This window comes from Oryx dammah, unplaced genomic scaffold (assembly GCF_014754425.2).
Source record: "Oryx dammah isolate SB20612 unplaced genomic scaffold, SCBI_Odam_1.1 HiC_scaffold_21, whole genome shotgun sequence".
Taxonomy (NCBI): Eukaryota; Metazoa; Chordata; class Mammalia; order Artiodactyla; family Bovidae; genus Oryx; species Oryx dammah.
The window spans coordinates 30,710,308-30,725,404 of NW_024070205.1; the positions used below are offsets into that span (position 1 = coordinate 30,710,308).

Here is a 15,097-nt window from a genome sequence, read left to right on the forward strand (position 1 = left end):
GGTCCCCTCTGCAGACACATGGGTGTGGGGTCCCCTCTGCAGACACACAGGAAGCTGTCATCTCTGCTGTAGACACATGGCAGGAGCTCAGGGCTGGGCCACCTGCTTTCACTGGTCACAGGTTTATCACCACCTGCCATCACTGTGGAAGCCGTTGAATCATGGCTGAGAGTAAGGCAGGAGAGGAGGGGCAGGTCTTTGGGGTCAGGGTGAGTACACTGACAAGTGGTCAGAAAGGAGGCAACTCAGCTGTGAGAACTGCCGAGAGGCTCAGGGCAAGAGAGAGGAGGTGAGCAGGAAGAGTTGATCTGGTGGGTGGTCTGGGAAGGCCTCCTGGGCAGGAGACAGTGGAGCCAGCGACTGGTGAGCGCTGGCACATGGGTCCCCCTGGAGGGCTCACGTGCAGGCACACCCCAGCTCCGAGGCCACACTGATGGCAGGATCCCAGGGCCGGAACCCTACAGGGGCAGGAAAGGGGGCCGAGCAGAGATGGAGTGGTGTGAGGCCTCGGAGTGAACCCCAAGTCAAGGGTGCTGTGTGACCCCGGGGGCCCAGCTGCCTTTCCCACTGCAGGTCCTAAGCCTTTGCCCCGCCATGCACCCGGTGGCCCTGAACTGGCCCCCAGCACCCAGGGCACGTGATGGGTCCTGGCAGAGGGCTTTGCGGGCCTGGCCTAGGGGCAGTCCTTGAGCTTAGTCTGGAGTTCCGTTTTCATTTCCAGGGTAAAATATGCCATTTAGTTTTTAAAAACCCAAAGGATACTCACCGACTATGGTCTGCGAGGGGAAAATGGAACTGAGTCAGGATGACTGGGCCTCGCCTCCCACTGGGGATTCTGCTGACGGTTCTAGATGAGTCCTGAGTTGGGTGCCGCTGGGTGTGGAGCCCTCCCCTCTAGGCCTGGTTAGCCCTTGCCTGGGTGCTGTGCTGTGTGGTGACGTGTCCGGGGAGCTGATACATTTCAGGGTCCCTAGGCTGCTCTGGGAGAAGGAAATGGCAACCCACTCTGGTGTTCTTGCCTGGAGAATCCCAGGGACGGCAGAGCCTGGTGGGCTGCCGTCTATGGGGTCGCACAGAGTCAGACACGACTGAAGCAACTTAGCAGCAGGCTGCTCTGGGCTGGGAATATGGTTGAGGGTGTGCCCAGTCTCCATTTATCTCAAGGGGGCCATGATGTCTCAGAGCAAAACCTTGAAAACTCAGGGAAAATGGTAAAGTCTTGCACTATAACCACCTTTGAAATGAGTGATCAGAATGCTACAGCGGGGGCCCTGGAAGTTCTAGACAGGTGGGCCTTTTTGGTTCTGTGGAGTTTTCTGGCCTCTGGAGATGATGCCTCAGCTTTGGGGTGGTCCTGAACCAGCAGGGGGCCCTGGCTGACAGCCTCGCTGTGGTTGACTCCTCTGGTGATGCCCCTCCTGACCTGGCTGTGGGGCAAGCCAGGAGTGGACTCTCACCCACACATGGTCCTTCCCAGGGCCCAGGCAAGTCTGGTGACAGAGGCACACAGTGTTAGGTGCCTGTCGATTCTCAGGGCAAATGTCAGCCCCTGCCTGGACCATAGCAGGGCAGACGGGCTCCAGTGCAAGCAGGCTCCAATGCACCGGGAAGGGTGGGGGATGCTTGGGGTGGGGTGGTTGGGGAGGCAGGTCTGTGCACCCCACACCCTGCAACCTACCTAAGCAAGTGAGTCAAGGAGGGAGTTCTCGGTAAATTTCCCTGAGTGCTGAGAATTTTTGAAAGTCGCCCCAGAATGTGGACTTCTGTGATTCTGTGGTCAGGCTGCTGTGTTCCAGGAAGCACCAGACAGAAGTGGTGACTTTGGCCAGTGACCGTGGTCTGGGGAAAAGCAGTGGCCACAGCCAGTGTGGTCTGTGGCTGCTGGTGACCTAGAAACCAACGTCTGAATGCTGAGGGCAGAAGGAACTCATAGCGCCAGGGCCAGGGGCTCGTGGGCGGGGGTGGGCCCCCGGGCACCTGGAACAGCAAGGGGCCCAGAGCCATGCACTTGAGGTTCCCAGCCTGCCTTTCTGCTTTCCCGAGGCTTCTAAGCATCTCAAGAACAGCTGTGGAATTTACAGAATAAAATGACGTAAAGATAAATCCATGTTAAGTAAAAGTGGGTTCTCCAGCTTCCCATCTCAGGACCCGTATCCCTCAATCATGGGGGGTTTTGGGGAAATGAGGGTGGCCAGGACCCAGGAGGCAGCGCTCCTCAGCCCCTGGCAGGTTCAGTGCTGGCCCAGACCCTGCCGAGGGCGGCAGCACCCACACTGGGCCCTGGAGAGCAGTGATGGACAGGTGACTCCATGCTGGAGCGTTTTGTGCATGGATGTGAGCATACTGCTTTAGTGGTGAACACTGTCCTCCCTGAGCTTGGCTGCACCTTCTGGACACACCCGGCTCATCCCTCCTGCCCGTTCATTTCCACTCAAGTGCAGCTGGTGGAAATCTCCCATCAATGCTGTCACTGTAGGGACTCCAGGCCATGCACCCGCTCCCCGGCCTTCCTGGGAGAATCTGTTGGGCCAAGAAAGGAACAGGGCTGCGTCTGCCCGGCAGGGACCTTCCCTCCTTCTCTTGCCTGGGGTGGGGGTACCGCCGAGGCACAGAGCCCTGGGGTCCTACATCAGCCTGGGGAACTGTCCGTGTTGGGTGAGACAAAGCAGGACCAAGGCGAGACTGGGGGCTGGGGTCTCTGGGACCCCTCTGCCCCTCCAGGTCCCTCCCACACCTCTGCCTTGCCTTGCACAGATGGCCAGCCCCTCAGCTGCTCCCTCCAACCTGGGGAAGTGAAGACCTGAGGGGTCCCCATGGGTCCGCCTTACTGGGCGCTGGCCAGGGTGCTGGGAGCCCTGCTGGCGAGCGGTCAGGGGTCTCCTGCTGCCCTGTCTGCCTGCTCGTGGTGAGGAGGCAGAAACGCTCTCATCCTTGGCCCAGGAGCCCTGGGGGATCAGTGCAGCCTGAACACCCAATGGCTGCCCACCCACAAGAGGCCTTGGCTCACCCTCTGGAGTTCTCAGAGAATGCAGATTACTTGAGAACCAGTAAGCATTCAGTATTTTGGGGTGTGGTGAAGTGTGTGATCAGGCCTCAGCTGGCATGGTCTCAGAGGCCTTACCCCCTCCCAGGGCTGGAGGGCCTTAGCCTCCTGAGAGCAGTCCCACCATCCCCAGGGAGGTGGGATGGAGAGAGAAGGAGGACCCGTTAGTTCTGGAAGACAAAGAGATGCCGTGAGGCCAAGCAGTGAGCTGTGGGAAGAGAAGCCAAGTTCTGGGCTCCCCCTGATCCCCCAGCCTCCCTGGGGTCAGCTTCCATCCCTGTGAGAGGACAGGGCTGCACGGATGGTCACCGCAGCCCCGGCTGCTGCTAACAGGCTCCAGCCAGCTGGCACGTGGTGTCTGGGGAGGCTCTTTTAGTTTTTGATTTTGTTTGGGGGAAAGCTCTTTTGGGTTTTTTTGTTTTAATGTTTATTCTTATTTATTTGTTTGGCTGCGCCGGGTCTTAGTTGCAGCAAGTGAGATCTTTAGTTGTTGCATGTGGGACCCGGTTTCCTGACCAAGAGTCAAACCCAGGCCCCTGTACTGGGAGCACGGAGTCTTAGGCGCTGGACCGGCAGGGGAGTCTCAGCAGGTGTATTTTGGACAAAGCCCAGGCTCCTCCTTGTTCAAGTCTGGGGGACCCTGTGCCCATTTCAGACTGGGTTGGCCTTGCTTGCAGGTGCCGTGAGCAGCAGGGGCTGAGTGGGGAGGTGGCCTGTAGGGGACCCTCCGTCCCCACCTTTGTTCTACGAGTGCCCAGTAACCTTTGTCCCTGGACCACCTCCCTGTGAAGCCCCAGGGACCTGTTCTCCTATCACGCCTTGGCGAGGGTGGCCTGTGGCCTCTTGGCCTCTGTGCCCTGGTACCTGTCCACTGTGGGTGTGTGGCGGACCCGGCCCTACCACGCCCTGGACCACACACTTCAGGTCGCCCACCAGAGGGCAGGGCCCGTCTCTGTTCCTCCACCATCACCAACCCTGCGCCTCAGGCCCCACACGGCATCCCTTGCTGCTGCTCCCCCTGAGGCCGTCCGTGCCCCCAACATCAGGTGAGAGGGAATGAGGTCACTGAGGAGGGGGGTGTGCTGGGGACGGGTGCTTAGAAAGGGGAGGGTCTGGCTTTAGAACCCACACCTCGGCGCTCCTGGGCCCATGCTTCCCCTCGGGCCTGGCCTCTTCCTCTTTCTCGGCCCGGGCACTGTCTCTGCCTTCAAACGGTCAGCACCGAGGGGCCTGCATGGCCTCCCTTCTCTGCTCCTGGATGAGGAAGGAGCCCCTGTCCCTCGGCTGGTGAGCATCGGAAGCTTCCCGAGCCAGCAGCTGGGCCTCCGAGCTGGGGCAGACGGTGAGTAGACTGAGAGGTGGGACTCTGGTCCCCCTGGGTTTCCCTTGGTGCTGCCAGGAGGGTGAGCTCAGTGGCCTCCACTGTGGGCCCCTCCACCCCGTTGCCCAATGAGATGAACCAGTGGGGCCATTTGCTACCACTCTAGTGCCCCCATGTCCTCTTTCTGCTGGCCACCTCTTCACTCTGTCGTCCAGGCTTTCCCTGAGATGGGTCTGCCTGCGCTGGTGCCCGGGGTGTGTGTCCTTGGGGACCAGAAGGCTGGGACTGGGTTGGGGATCAATGGTGCCACTGCCCATTTCCTAGGTGAGGAGAGCAATTCAGGGAAGCCACCTGCATTGCCGAGGTCATGAGAAAGGGCAAGGGCAGGGCATCAGAGCCCTGGGTGAGCAGGACAGGGTGTAGCTCAGTGTTTTGCTAGCCCTTCATTGACTGGGTGACCTCGGGCAGCCCTCCTGAGCTCTCTGAGTCTGTTTCCTCATCTACAGGCCAGGGGTGAGGATGCTCCCAGGGCAGGGCTCTGGGCACCGGTGGGCTCTGCCAGGCTCTAGAGCGCCATTTCCTCAGGTGTGATGATACTGCAGCAGCGAGACAGCTGCCTCTGCATCTCTGGGTCCCTTGAGGTCCCAAGTTGGGCGGGGGGAGCTGCCAGGTCCCCTCACCTCCCAGAAGCAGCATCATCCGAACTACAGTCGAAATGCTCTGGGACACACATCACCCTCCTACTCACCCTCAAGACTCATCCCCGAAACCCCCAGCTCCCAGCTGACCTCCCACCTGGTGCTGCTACTCCACCTCCACTGAGGGCATTTCTGGGGGTCCTGGAGACACGGCTGCTGAGCCATGCGGGGGGCTAGGGAGACTCCTCAACCTGCGGCCGGGGTGTTGGCGGGGAGCATGAGGCACGTGCCCAGCCCCTGGCAGAAGTGCCCAGGGTGGTCCAGGCACACAGCTCACAGGCCAGGAGACAGGTGAAGACGGCTTGGATCAAAGCCCCAGCTCTGGGCCTGCTGCCACCACCATGGGTGGGATTCGATGGCCCCTAGCCCTAGGTCGGCTCTCCTTGGTGCCCGTCACTGTGACACCCGGGCAGGGTCCCTGTCCAAAGAGGAGTTCACCTCCAGCATCCAAGCAGCCCCCAGCCAGGACCCTCGGGGAGGGGGCCAGTTCTCAGTCACAGCCCCATGCCTACCCCTACCTGGCCCAACCACTCGTTCACAGCCTGTGCTCAACTCACAGGCAGAGCCTTCAGTGAAGCCAAGGGTCCTTCCCAGTTTGTAAAGGGGAGCCCAGGCCGGACGTGAGTGGGCTGAGGGCAGTTCTGCTTGAGTCATACCTTGTCCCCTGACCCTGGCCGAGAGCCTTGCAGGCTGGTTCCAGCATCCCAGCCCTGCATTTGGTTCCCCAAACAGGGATGGACAGCCAGAGGTGGGGAGATCTCCACCCACTCCCACTCTCCTTCCTCAACGGCAGCCCAGTGGGTTCTTCTGGGCTGGTGTTGCCAGAAGCTGGGGCCGGATGGGTGAGTTCCACCCTCAGACACCCATAGGTGGGGACCCCCAGGCTGTGTGAGAGGGGCTTGCTGCTGGCCACTTCCCTTGAACATCTGTGTTGGGACTGCTCAGTCCCCATGCCCACCTCTGCTCAGGTGCCTCCCACCAAACCCCACTGGCCAGGAATGCGGGATTTGCCAGGACTGGAGAGGAGCAGGGTCTCAGGTCTCAGCGAGCAGGGAGCTTCCTTGTGGGCTAGGGTCACTCACAAGCTCCTCAAAGAGTCCCAACTTCATTTGGGTGGACAGGGCTGCCCTCTGAAACCTCTTCCGCCTCAGCCCAGGCAGAGGCTGTTTCCTTTGACTCCCAGTCGTGTGGTCCAGGAGGATCTGATGAGGGGCACCCAGCAGGCACTCACTGAGGCGAGAGAGAGGAGGGGACCCACCTGTGCCTGCTGAGCACTCGGTCAGGGCCCATCGCCCTCCAGCCTGGGCAAGGAAGGAGCAAGTGGATACCTTAGGCTGGCTTCAATTTCATCATCTTTGCAGTGAAATTCCAGGAACTAGTTCAGGCTAGGCTGTCCATGGTAGGACCCATCTGCTGGAGCAGGCAGGGGATCTCTTCCTGCCTCTTGTGGCATTTTGAGGGTGGTCTTTGCCTCCCTTAGTAAGGTAGGGGGCCCAGGTGCGGGATCGGGGTTGGATAGGAGCAGTTCTGTGGGTGTGGTTGGCCTCCTGTGGGGAGGCTGTGCCCAGGGAAAGGCCAAGCTCCCCCTATTTCAGATACCCCATTTCCTCCCTTCATCTGAATAAACCAAAAGTCAGCCACTTGGCTGGGATTTGTGGGCACTCACTGTGTGCTGGGCACAAGCCAGGCAGGGGGCCCCCTGGCCTCAGGGTGGGACTGGCTTGGTGGGAAAGACAGATAAGGCCCAGCCATCACATGAGATGGTCAGGAGTATATAGGGAGAGCGAGGCTAAGCCAGTCCTACAGGTGGTGGGTGGGCCTTGGGCAGGTGGCCTCAAGGGCCGCCTTGCACCTGGGAATTTGACATGACGGCCATTTCTTAACTGTGCTCTCCTTTGTGTGGCAAAACTGTTTTTAGTCACAACCTGGTTATTATCACGATCCCCGTTGGTTATTTTTATTTTTCGGCCATGCCAAGTGGCCTGTGGGATCTTAGTTCCCTGTCCAGGGATCAAACCTGTGTCCCTGGCAGTGGAAGCGCAGAGTCTTAACCACTGAATCACCAGGGAAGTCCCTGCATTCATGGTTTTCTTGAGTCATTCCTTTACCTTTAAAACAACTACTCCTAAAAAAAGAAGAAACTCCCGTGCTCATAACATTTACACTTGGGACAGTTTCACAGTTTTAGATTTTAGTCTCAGAGGGGATCCCCAGGTGGTCAGGTAAATGCAGGTAGAGGTGGGCAGGGACTCCTGAGGCTCCTCCCACCTCACAGATGCGGTCAATGCTGATTCCCACCTCAGCTCTGTGGACTGGCAGGGCCACGACAGCCCACCCCAAGTCCCAGCCTCAGGAGGGGAGTTCTGGGGGCGCTCTCTCCATGCCGAGCGTGAACCTGGCAGGGAGGAGGGCATATGCTGGGGTGAAGCTTCCTGGTGCCTTAGTCTAACTGTGTCACCGAAACCTTTGTGGGGATGCCCCGGACTACCAGTCCATGGGGCGGACGCTGGACCCCTGACCTTGCTCGGGGTGGGTGCGCTTGGCAGTAATACAGGGCAGAGAATAATCATCCTCCATTGCTGTTGTGAGTTCTCTGCCCAGCGCCTCCCTTGCAGGGCCCCACCTGGGGTACCCTCCTCTCTGGCCCTGGGTGGAGGAATGCGTGTCCAGGAGGTGGGTAAGGGCTGAGATGGACTGTCCAGGCAGTGGGCTGTTGGACCATGGGGACACTGCATGTTTGCGGTGTGAGGAGGGAGGAAGTGACAGCTTGGACAGGTGGTGATATGAGAGGCAGGGGTCATCTGGGCAGAGTCAGGCTCTCGGGGTAGGGCAGGTCCCTGGAGACAAGTCCTTCCTCCCTGGAGCATCTCCCCAGTGGAAGGGGCCATGGAAAATAAAGGGAAGGGGAGTCCTCCACAGCCAGTTCTGAAAGACCCCAGGGCTCAGATGTGTGGGCTGGACTGGCCCCCAGGGGCCCTGGGTCCAATGACTGATCAGGAGCAGGGGTCAAGTGATGGGCTAGGGGAGGAGGCAGAGATAATGTGTCAGTTCTTGCCCCTGGCTCCACCAAGGAAGTAGTTATGGCGATGAGTGGTGATGGGTGGCCACACCCTCCATGGCTGCCCTGCAGACATCCACCCTCCTTTGGTGGGTGGACCCTTCACAGGGGTCTCCTGGATGGTGTCCTGGAGACACTAAGGGGGCCAGATCTTCTGGGGCATGTGCTTTGAGGCCCTCACTGCCGCCTGGAGCCTCCACTCACCTCAAGGTCTCAGGGAACACCCTTGTAACTTTCCTTTGAGGAGGAGAGATGCCCCCTGGGTCAGTGTGAGGCCTCCCTGGTCTTTTCAGGGGGAAGGAGAGGTCTTGTGGGTGTGGGAGACGATGGATAAGTGTGTCCTCACCTCCCGAGGAGACGGGAGACACGACAGGTGGTCCTGGGGACTGGGCTGCAGCTCCTCCAAGGGGCAGAGAGTAAGGCGGGGCCATCGGAAGGGGAGGAGCTCGCTTCAAGGTGACCTCTGTCATGGCCACACGCTGCCATTCTGACCCAGAGCTTCCAGGGGAAGAGAGGAGGCGTCGGCCACAGGGGCCCCAGAAGGGGCCAGGGCCTGGGCAGTGTGCAGCTGCACCATCCGTGGGGGTGTGATCAGAGCGGAGGCAGCCTCCTGCTCAGGTGTGTGCTTACCTGGACCCACCTGGGGCTGGGAAGGTGGTGGAGGGGAGGTTGTGGAGGGAAGCCTCCTGGCGGCCATGCCCCTCAGGCTGGGGTGCGGAAGTGGTGCCTAGAGGAGCTCAACCTTCCCCTCCTCCCCGCCTGTTGGGACGGAGGTGCAGACGCGCCTCCCAGGAGAGATAGTGCTCCATCCAGGGCATCTTGCTAATCACCAGCATCGTGGGAACGGCCCGCACCGAGGGCCGAGCGGCAGCGCATTGTCTGGGGAGATTAAAGCCCCAGCGCGGTATTGTCTGCGCAGGGGATAAATCTTCGTGCTGTCACTCAGACCCTGAATTAAATCCCCCTCGTTTCTAAAGGGGTTTATCTGTGTGAATGGCGGCCACACTGCAGCGGGAGCGGACGTGTTTGGGAGCGGCTGTCCTGGGCACCTTCGAGGCAGTGCATCGGGCGGGGGCTGTGCAGGACGGCTCCCTGCTGCGGGGAGGGTGGGCTCTGTCTGAGGTTCCCTCTGCACCTTGGGACTCCCACCTCATCCTGCCCCACCACGAGGAGAGGAGGCTCTGAACCCTCGGGTCCCTGGCAGAGTCACCCAGGGGAGGGGCCCAGAGAGGGCGTGAGCTTAGCAGGGTCAGAGGTGAGTCAGCGTCGGGAGAGGAGCTGCAGGGGTCCTCAGGGCAGCTTGGTCTGAGAAGGCGTTGACCTCAGCCACCTGGAACTTTCTAGAGAAGCCCCCCTTCCCTAAGTCCCCACAGCCCGGGTGGACCCAGCGGTGGAGTCCTGGGTGGGGACAGGGAGCACCCTGGCTGGGTGTGTGCTCAGAGCAGTGGCACCCCTGCTGCCCCATCTGCCTTGCATCTAAGGCAGGAGGGCAGGATAAAGGGGCTGTCTCCTGATGCTTTTAGCAACAGGGCTCCTCCTAAACCTGAACCTTGTTGGGGAAGGGGCAAACTTATGAAGTATTTGGAGGAGGAGTGGGAGCTCCTGTGGTCCCCGGGCCACGGCAATGCCAGTTCAAGGCTGTTGGGATCCCCAGTGATGCCCGTCTTACAGATGCAGAACTGTCATGAGACTGTGTGTTCAGAACATCCAGGCAATCCATGGCAGGGGTGAGGTGCCCATACCCCATCTTCCTGCAGGGCCAGGAAGAGGGTCCAGGGAGGGAGGGCTTGCAGGTGTGCACCTCCCATAGAGTTGTCCCTGGTCTTTGGGAGTCTCAGCTGGGCCGGCTACACACAGCGCAGTTGACTGAGATGTTGTCATGGAATGAACTAGTGCAGGAAGTGAGGGCTGTCACTGGCAGGCACTTCTGGGCTCCGTGGGGCTCAGGATGCATGCAGGTCTTGGCTGAGAGTGTCTGCCATCAGCCCGTGAGGCCCCGTCCCCAGCTCTGACCAGCAGGTGGGGGACCGCCGGCTCTTCTATAAGGCACTGTGGGATTCAGAATGCTCTGGGTTATTTGGGGAAGTGCTAATTGGGGTTTTCTGTGCTGGGTGTGAAGTTTCCCAGGTCAAGGGGCTTTGATGCTCTGATGTAGATGTTTCTAGAACACCGAGGCCAACTTGGAGGGGGTCCCCAGCTGCCGCCTGAACGAGCAGGCTGGTTCCTGTTGCAGAGTTTCGTGAGGTGACCGCAGAGCTGGAACATGTGCAGTAGGACCCACAGCCTGCCAAGCCCAGCTGCATCTGATGAGGACCTTCTAGGACATTCGTCTCCCTACCCGGCTTTCCTGCTTCTTGCTTCAGACGAGACGTGCCCAGCGGGCCGATAATTTTCAACTTGAGTGACAGCTTCACAGCGGAGCAAGAGTACTGCTGTGCGAGATGAATACACCCCTTCCTCCAGACCAGTACCACTGCCAGTCCTGTCCGTGGTGCTGACATCCGCGTGGCTCATCTCACCCTGCGGGCGTGGCTGTAGCCAGATGGCTAGAGAGCTCTGGCCCCGCCCTGGGCTTGACCTGGACTCTACCAGGAGCGGCCCTGGTAGAGCACCACACACAGGGCAGCCTGACCCACAGATGTTTACCTTCTGCCTGTCCGGAGGATGGGCACCTGAGGTTCAGGTGTGGGCCTGGCTGGTTTGTCCCGAGGCCTCTTTCCTGGGCGTGTCGACCATCACCTCCTCCCCTGTCCTCCCTGGTCATCCCCCTGGGCATGTTTATGTTCTCATCTCTTCTCACAAGAACACTGGTCCTATGGGGTTAGCGCCCACCCTGCATGCATGCTCAGTGGCTCAGGCGTGTCTAACTCTCGTGACCCCCATGGACTGTAGCCTGCCAGGCTCCTCTGTCCATGGCATTCTCCATGCAAGAATACTGGAGAATACATGCTCTCCTCCAGGGGAATCTTCCTGACCCAAGGACTGAACCTGTATCCCTTATGTCTCCTGCACTGGCAAGTGGGTTCTTTACAACTAGTGCCACCTGGGAAGGCCGGGGCCCAGCTACGATCCCATTTTACCTTAGTCACCCCTGTGAAGGTCTCACCTCCGAATACAGTCACACTCTGAAGTCCTGGGATCAAGATTCCAGCATCAAGTTTTGGGGTCATAATTTGACCTGAAAGAATACCCTGCCTCACAATATGTATTGGTCTGAGGCTGCACTTGGTTTGGCTCTCATTGTCTGTGGTAATATTCCAGCATAACCCCAGAAGCCAGATTGCAAATGGGCCCCAGGATGGCCCAGGCCCTCGGGGGGTGGGGGGTGGGGGCTGGGGGCTGGGCTGGGGCAGGTTCACTTCACATGGGGGTGTCCCGACCTCAGAGCCCAACAAACACGGCGGGGCCTCTGGGTAGCCAGTGAGCAGATGTTCTAGGAGGGGCCAGAGATCTGCAATTAGCACAAATGCTCCTTTTTGAGGCCAAGAGAGCTTAAACGAGAGGCCTTGAACCTGAGAAACGTCCATGGAAATCAGAGCTTGACTGGAGAGCACAATTTTTCTCATTTTTGTGGGGTTGAGCCTTTTCAATAAGATTTCAAGAGAATAAAATCAACAGGCCCCAGGAAATTTGCATACGGCTACTTAACATCAATTCTGTTTTTTTTTTTTTTTTTTTTTTTTTAAGAAATAAACACATCCTCAAACCTCCCCATCCGCAGGGCGGGACTGCCCTGGGAGTTAACGGTTCAAACCTTTACAATTTTTTAAACCCAACAGCTTTCCATAACAAAGGGCAAAATTCACAAAGAAATTGCCTTCCTCCCCCCAAGGCTGCTCCTTGGCCGGGTGAAGGCGTGTTGACAACACACAGCTCCTTGGGTCACTGCTGAATGGCGGATCCCACGGAGACAGGCTCCCCCGAGGTCTGCTGAGAACTGCAAGGCTCGGGGGCCGAGCGCACGCTCTCCCCTCCAGTCTTTTCAGAAGACCAGCTAACGAGCGGCTTTGTGGGGACCTGGGAAGCGGCCTCCAGAAGGCAGGCTGGACTGTAGAGGCAGCCTGGGGACAGTGTTCTTCCTGGAAGGGAGTGGAGGGCGGGGCCTCAGTGCCCAGGGCTGTCCTTGTGCCTGCTGTGAAGGGGTGGAACTCATCCTAGGATAGGGGGTGGGGGTGGAGAGGGGCTGATGGACAGTTCTGGAGGGGTGGGGACAGTGTGGGCACCTCCAGTGGAGGGAGGCCCTTAACAGGGGCCTGGACCACTGTCCTGAGGACAGCCTGGGGGCGGAGAGTGAAGACTTGCCTTCCCTCCTTGTCTGGCCCACCTGCCCAGGGCTGTGTGCACCAATCAGAGGTCCAGCGGGATGGGGTGCCTGAGCTGACCCCCCAGAAACCCTCAGCCCCCTCAGAGAGAGGGATACGGGAACAAGGAAGCCGATGAAGGCAGGTGAGAGGAGCCTGGAGTGCCCTCAGGTCCTCAGGGCGACCCCTCCCACACATTTGAAAGCAACCTCTCCCAGACCTTCCTTCTCACGTCCACTCCTCTTCCATTCAGGCCCCTCTCGGAAAGCCTTCCCTGGGGCCCACACTCCTTCTCCACCAAGATGGTTTTCTTGTTCCTCCTGGCACCTTGCCGCTGAGTAAATGCTAATGGAAAGCATGATGAGAGATGGGGGTGGGTCTCAGGGTGAGTCCTAGGCTTCCCTGGGAGCTCAGTTGGTGAAAAATCCACCTGCAATGCAGGAGACCCTGGTTCGATTCCTGGGTTGGGAAGATCTCCTGAAGAAGGGATAGGCTACCCACTCCAGTACTCATGGGTTTCCCTGGTGGCTCGGATGGTAAAGAATCTGCCTGCAATGCAGGAGACCTGGGTTTGATCCCTGGGTTGGGAAGATCCCCTGGAGAAGGGAATGGTATCCCACTCCAGTATTCTGGCCTGGGAAACCCCGTGGACAGAGGAACCTGACGGGCTACAGTCTATGGGATGGCAAAGACACCACTGAGCAACTAATACCACCCTCAGGGTGAGTCTATTAGAAAGAAGGCACCAGCTGTGCAGGGGTGGAACCGGGGAGGCAGGACAGATTGTTCTGGAATGTAGGCTGCAGGCATTGGCTCAGGGGTGCCCAGGTGGGAGGGCAGGCTGTCTCACCTCCCTGGACAGCCAGGTCTCTCTGGACTGAATGGTGGGAGCTGGCATGGGGGCCACAAACTCTCCACCCAGGAGCGGGGGCAGCGTTGTGGAGGCTGCAGTCCAGCCACTCTCCCGCTGCCCACTCGCCTCCCCTGGCCCAGCCCTCCAGGCCTGCCCTGCTCCCAGGTATATTGTGTCCATTTTGTCCTGTCCACCTATCCAGGCCATCATGGCTGTCTTGCCTCCTCCACAGCCCGGCCCAGAGCAGGAACCTAGCTGCTCACCTCTGGACTAAACAACTCTCATTCCCACTGCTCATTCAAAGATGGACAGACGCTTGGGTGGGCAGCACATCCTGGAAGATTCTGGGTGCTCTGGCCAGTCGCCAGTCAGTGGGCTCTTCTGGCAGCTCGGTGGTGGGCAGAGTGCTTAGGCCTGCGTCGGCAGGGAGCAGGCCCTCCCATGGTCACTGGCCTGGACCCCAAAGGGTTAAGGCAAGTGCGGGGGCTTTGTTCCACGTCTCTGTGGTGTAACCCGCGGCCTGTCCCCAATCCCTTCCTCATGACCATGATTAGGCCGCACCCGGATGAATAGGCTGGCGATTCCTATGGTAACCTTCAAAATGCATTCCTGGGCAGGCCGGCCTCCTCGGTAATTACATTCCTAGCTCGGCCCACAAACAGCATGCTAATTAGCCCCTTGGAGGGGCTGCAGGTCCCTCCCTGAGAAAGGGGCAGGAGCCACTTCTGTCTCTAGCCCAGCCCCTGCCCCTCCCCTTCCTCAGAAGGGACGGAAGTGGGTGAGATGCTCTGGACGGCTGGGCCAAGCTGGCCACGGAAGGGCCAGGAGGGGAGCCAGGCCATGAGAGGGGCCTTTGCATGCTTCTCACCCTCCCCCGCCAGGACTGACCTCCCTTTGTCCCCCAGGCTCCACCTCTGCTGGGGGGCAGCCCCCACCCTCAGTGATGCTCTTCCCAGGTTCCCCGTTGTCAGAGTTGGGGCAGGACCCATCCCAGGGGGAAAAAAAAATCTCAGCCAGCTCCTCTCATGGCGAGAGTTGGGGGTGTGGGGAATGCAGTGGGAGCAGCCCCCAGGGAGGGCACTGCCCGAGGGCAGGGGACCAGGCTCCCAATGTGCTCATGTCTGAGGATGACCAGGCCTGGGCTCCCCAGGTGAGGTGAGGGTCTGAGGTGGAGCCTGGAGGAGAGACCCAGGCTGCAGGAAGGAAGCTGCCCCCGGGGATGGAGATGCTTGGCCTGGGCTGTGGAAGGAGTGGTGCCCTGGCGGTCAGGTTGCAGGAGGGTCTGTGGGGCGAGGGTCGGCCTGAGGAGACCAGCAGCTTTGCTTGAGTTGTGATGAAAGCTGCCCAGAAGTGCTCCGGGGGTACCTCGGGGGCTTGATCTGAGCCTGGCCTTATTTGTCAGAGATCCCCTTGGTTCCAGCATAGAGAATAGAGGTGTCCAAGTGGGTGCAGGTGAGGGGGCTCCTCCTGCATGGGGGAGGGGTGAGGATGGGCCAGGTGGGGCTGGAAGGTGCTAGAGGGCTGGAAGAAGGGGCTACAGGAGCTGCTGAAGGGCTGTGTGTAGGGTGTGGGCAGGGAAGACACCCCCAGGTGTCTGTTCTGCCTGTTGGGCCTGTAGGGTCACACCAAGGAGGAGGGCCCAGCCAGCTGCCTTTGGGTCTGCACAGGACGCAGGGTCCTGGCTGACCGGGCACCAGTGGGCCACACAGAGCTGGGGCTGCAGGCCTGATGGGCTGGCAGGCGTGTGTGGCATTTTGACAACTCGTCCCAGGGGCCAGCCCAGCTGATGGGAAGTGGGGAGGGGTACCTCGCATGTCCCTGTC

General features: G+C 59.6%; 1 protein-coding gene across 2 annotated transcripts in view; it reads left to right on the forward strand.

Annotated features, from left to right (window-relative positions):
• PRDM16 (PR/SET domain 16) overlaps positions 1-15,097 on the forward strand; it is a 338,801-nt gene that overhangs the window by 21,413 nt on the left and 302,291 nt on the right. The window lies entirely within an intron of this gene.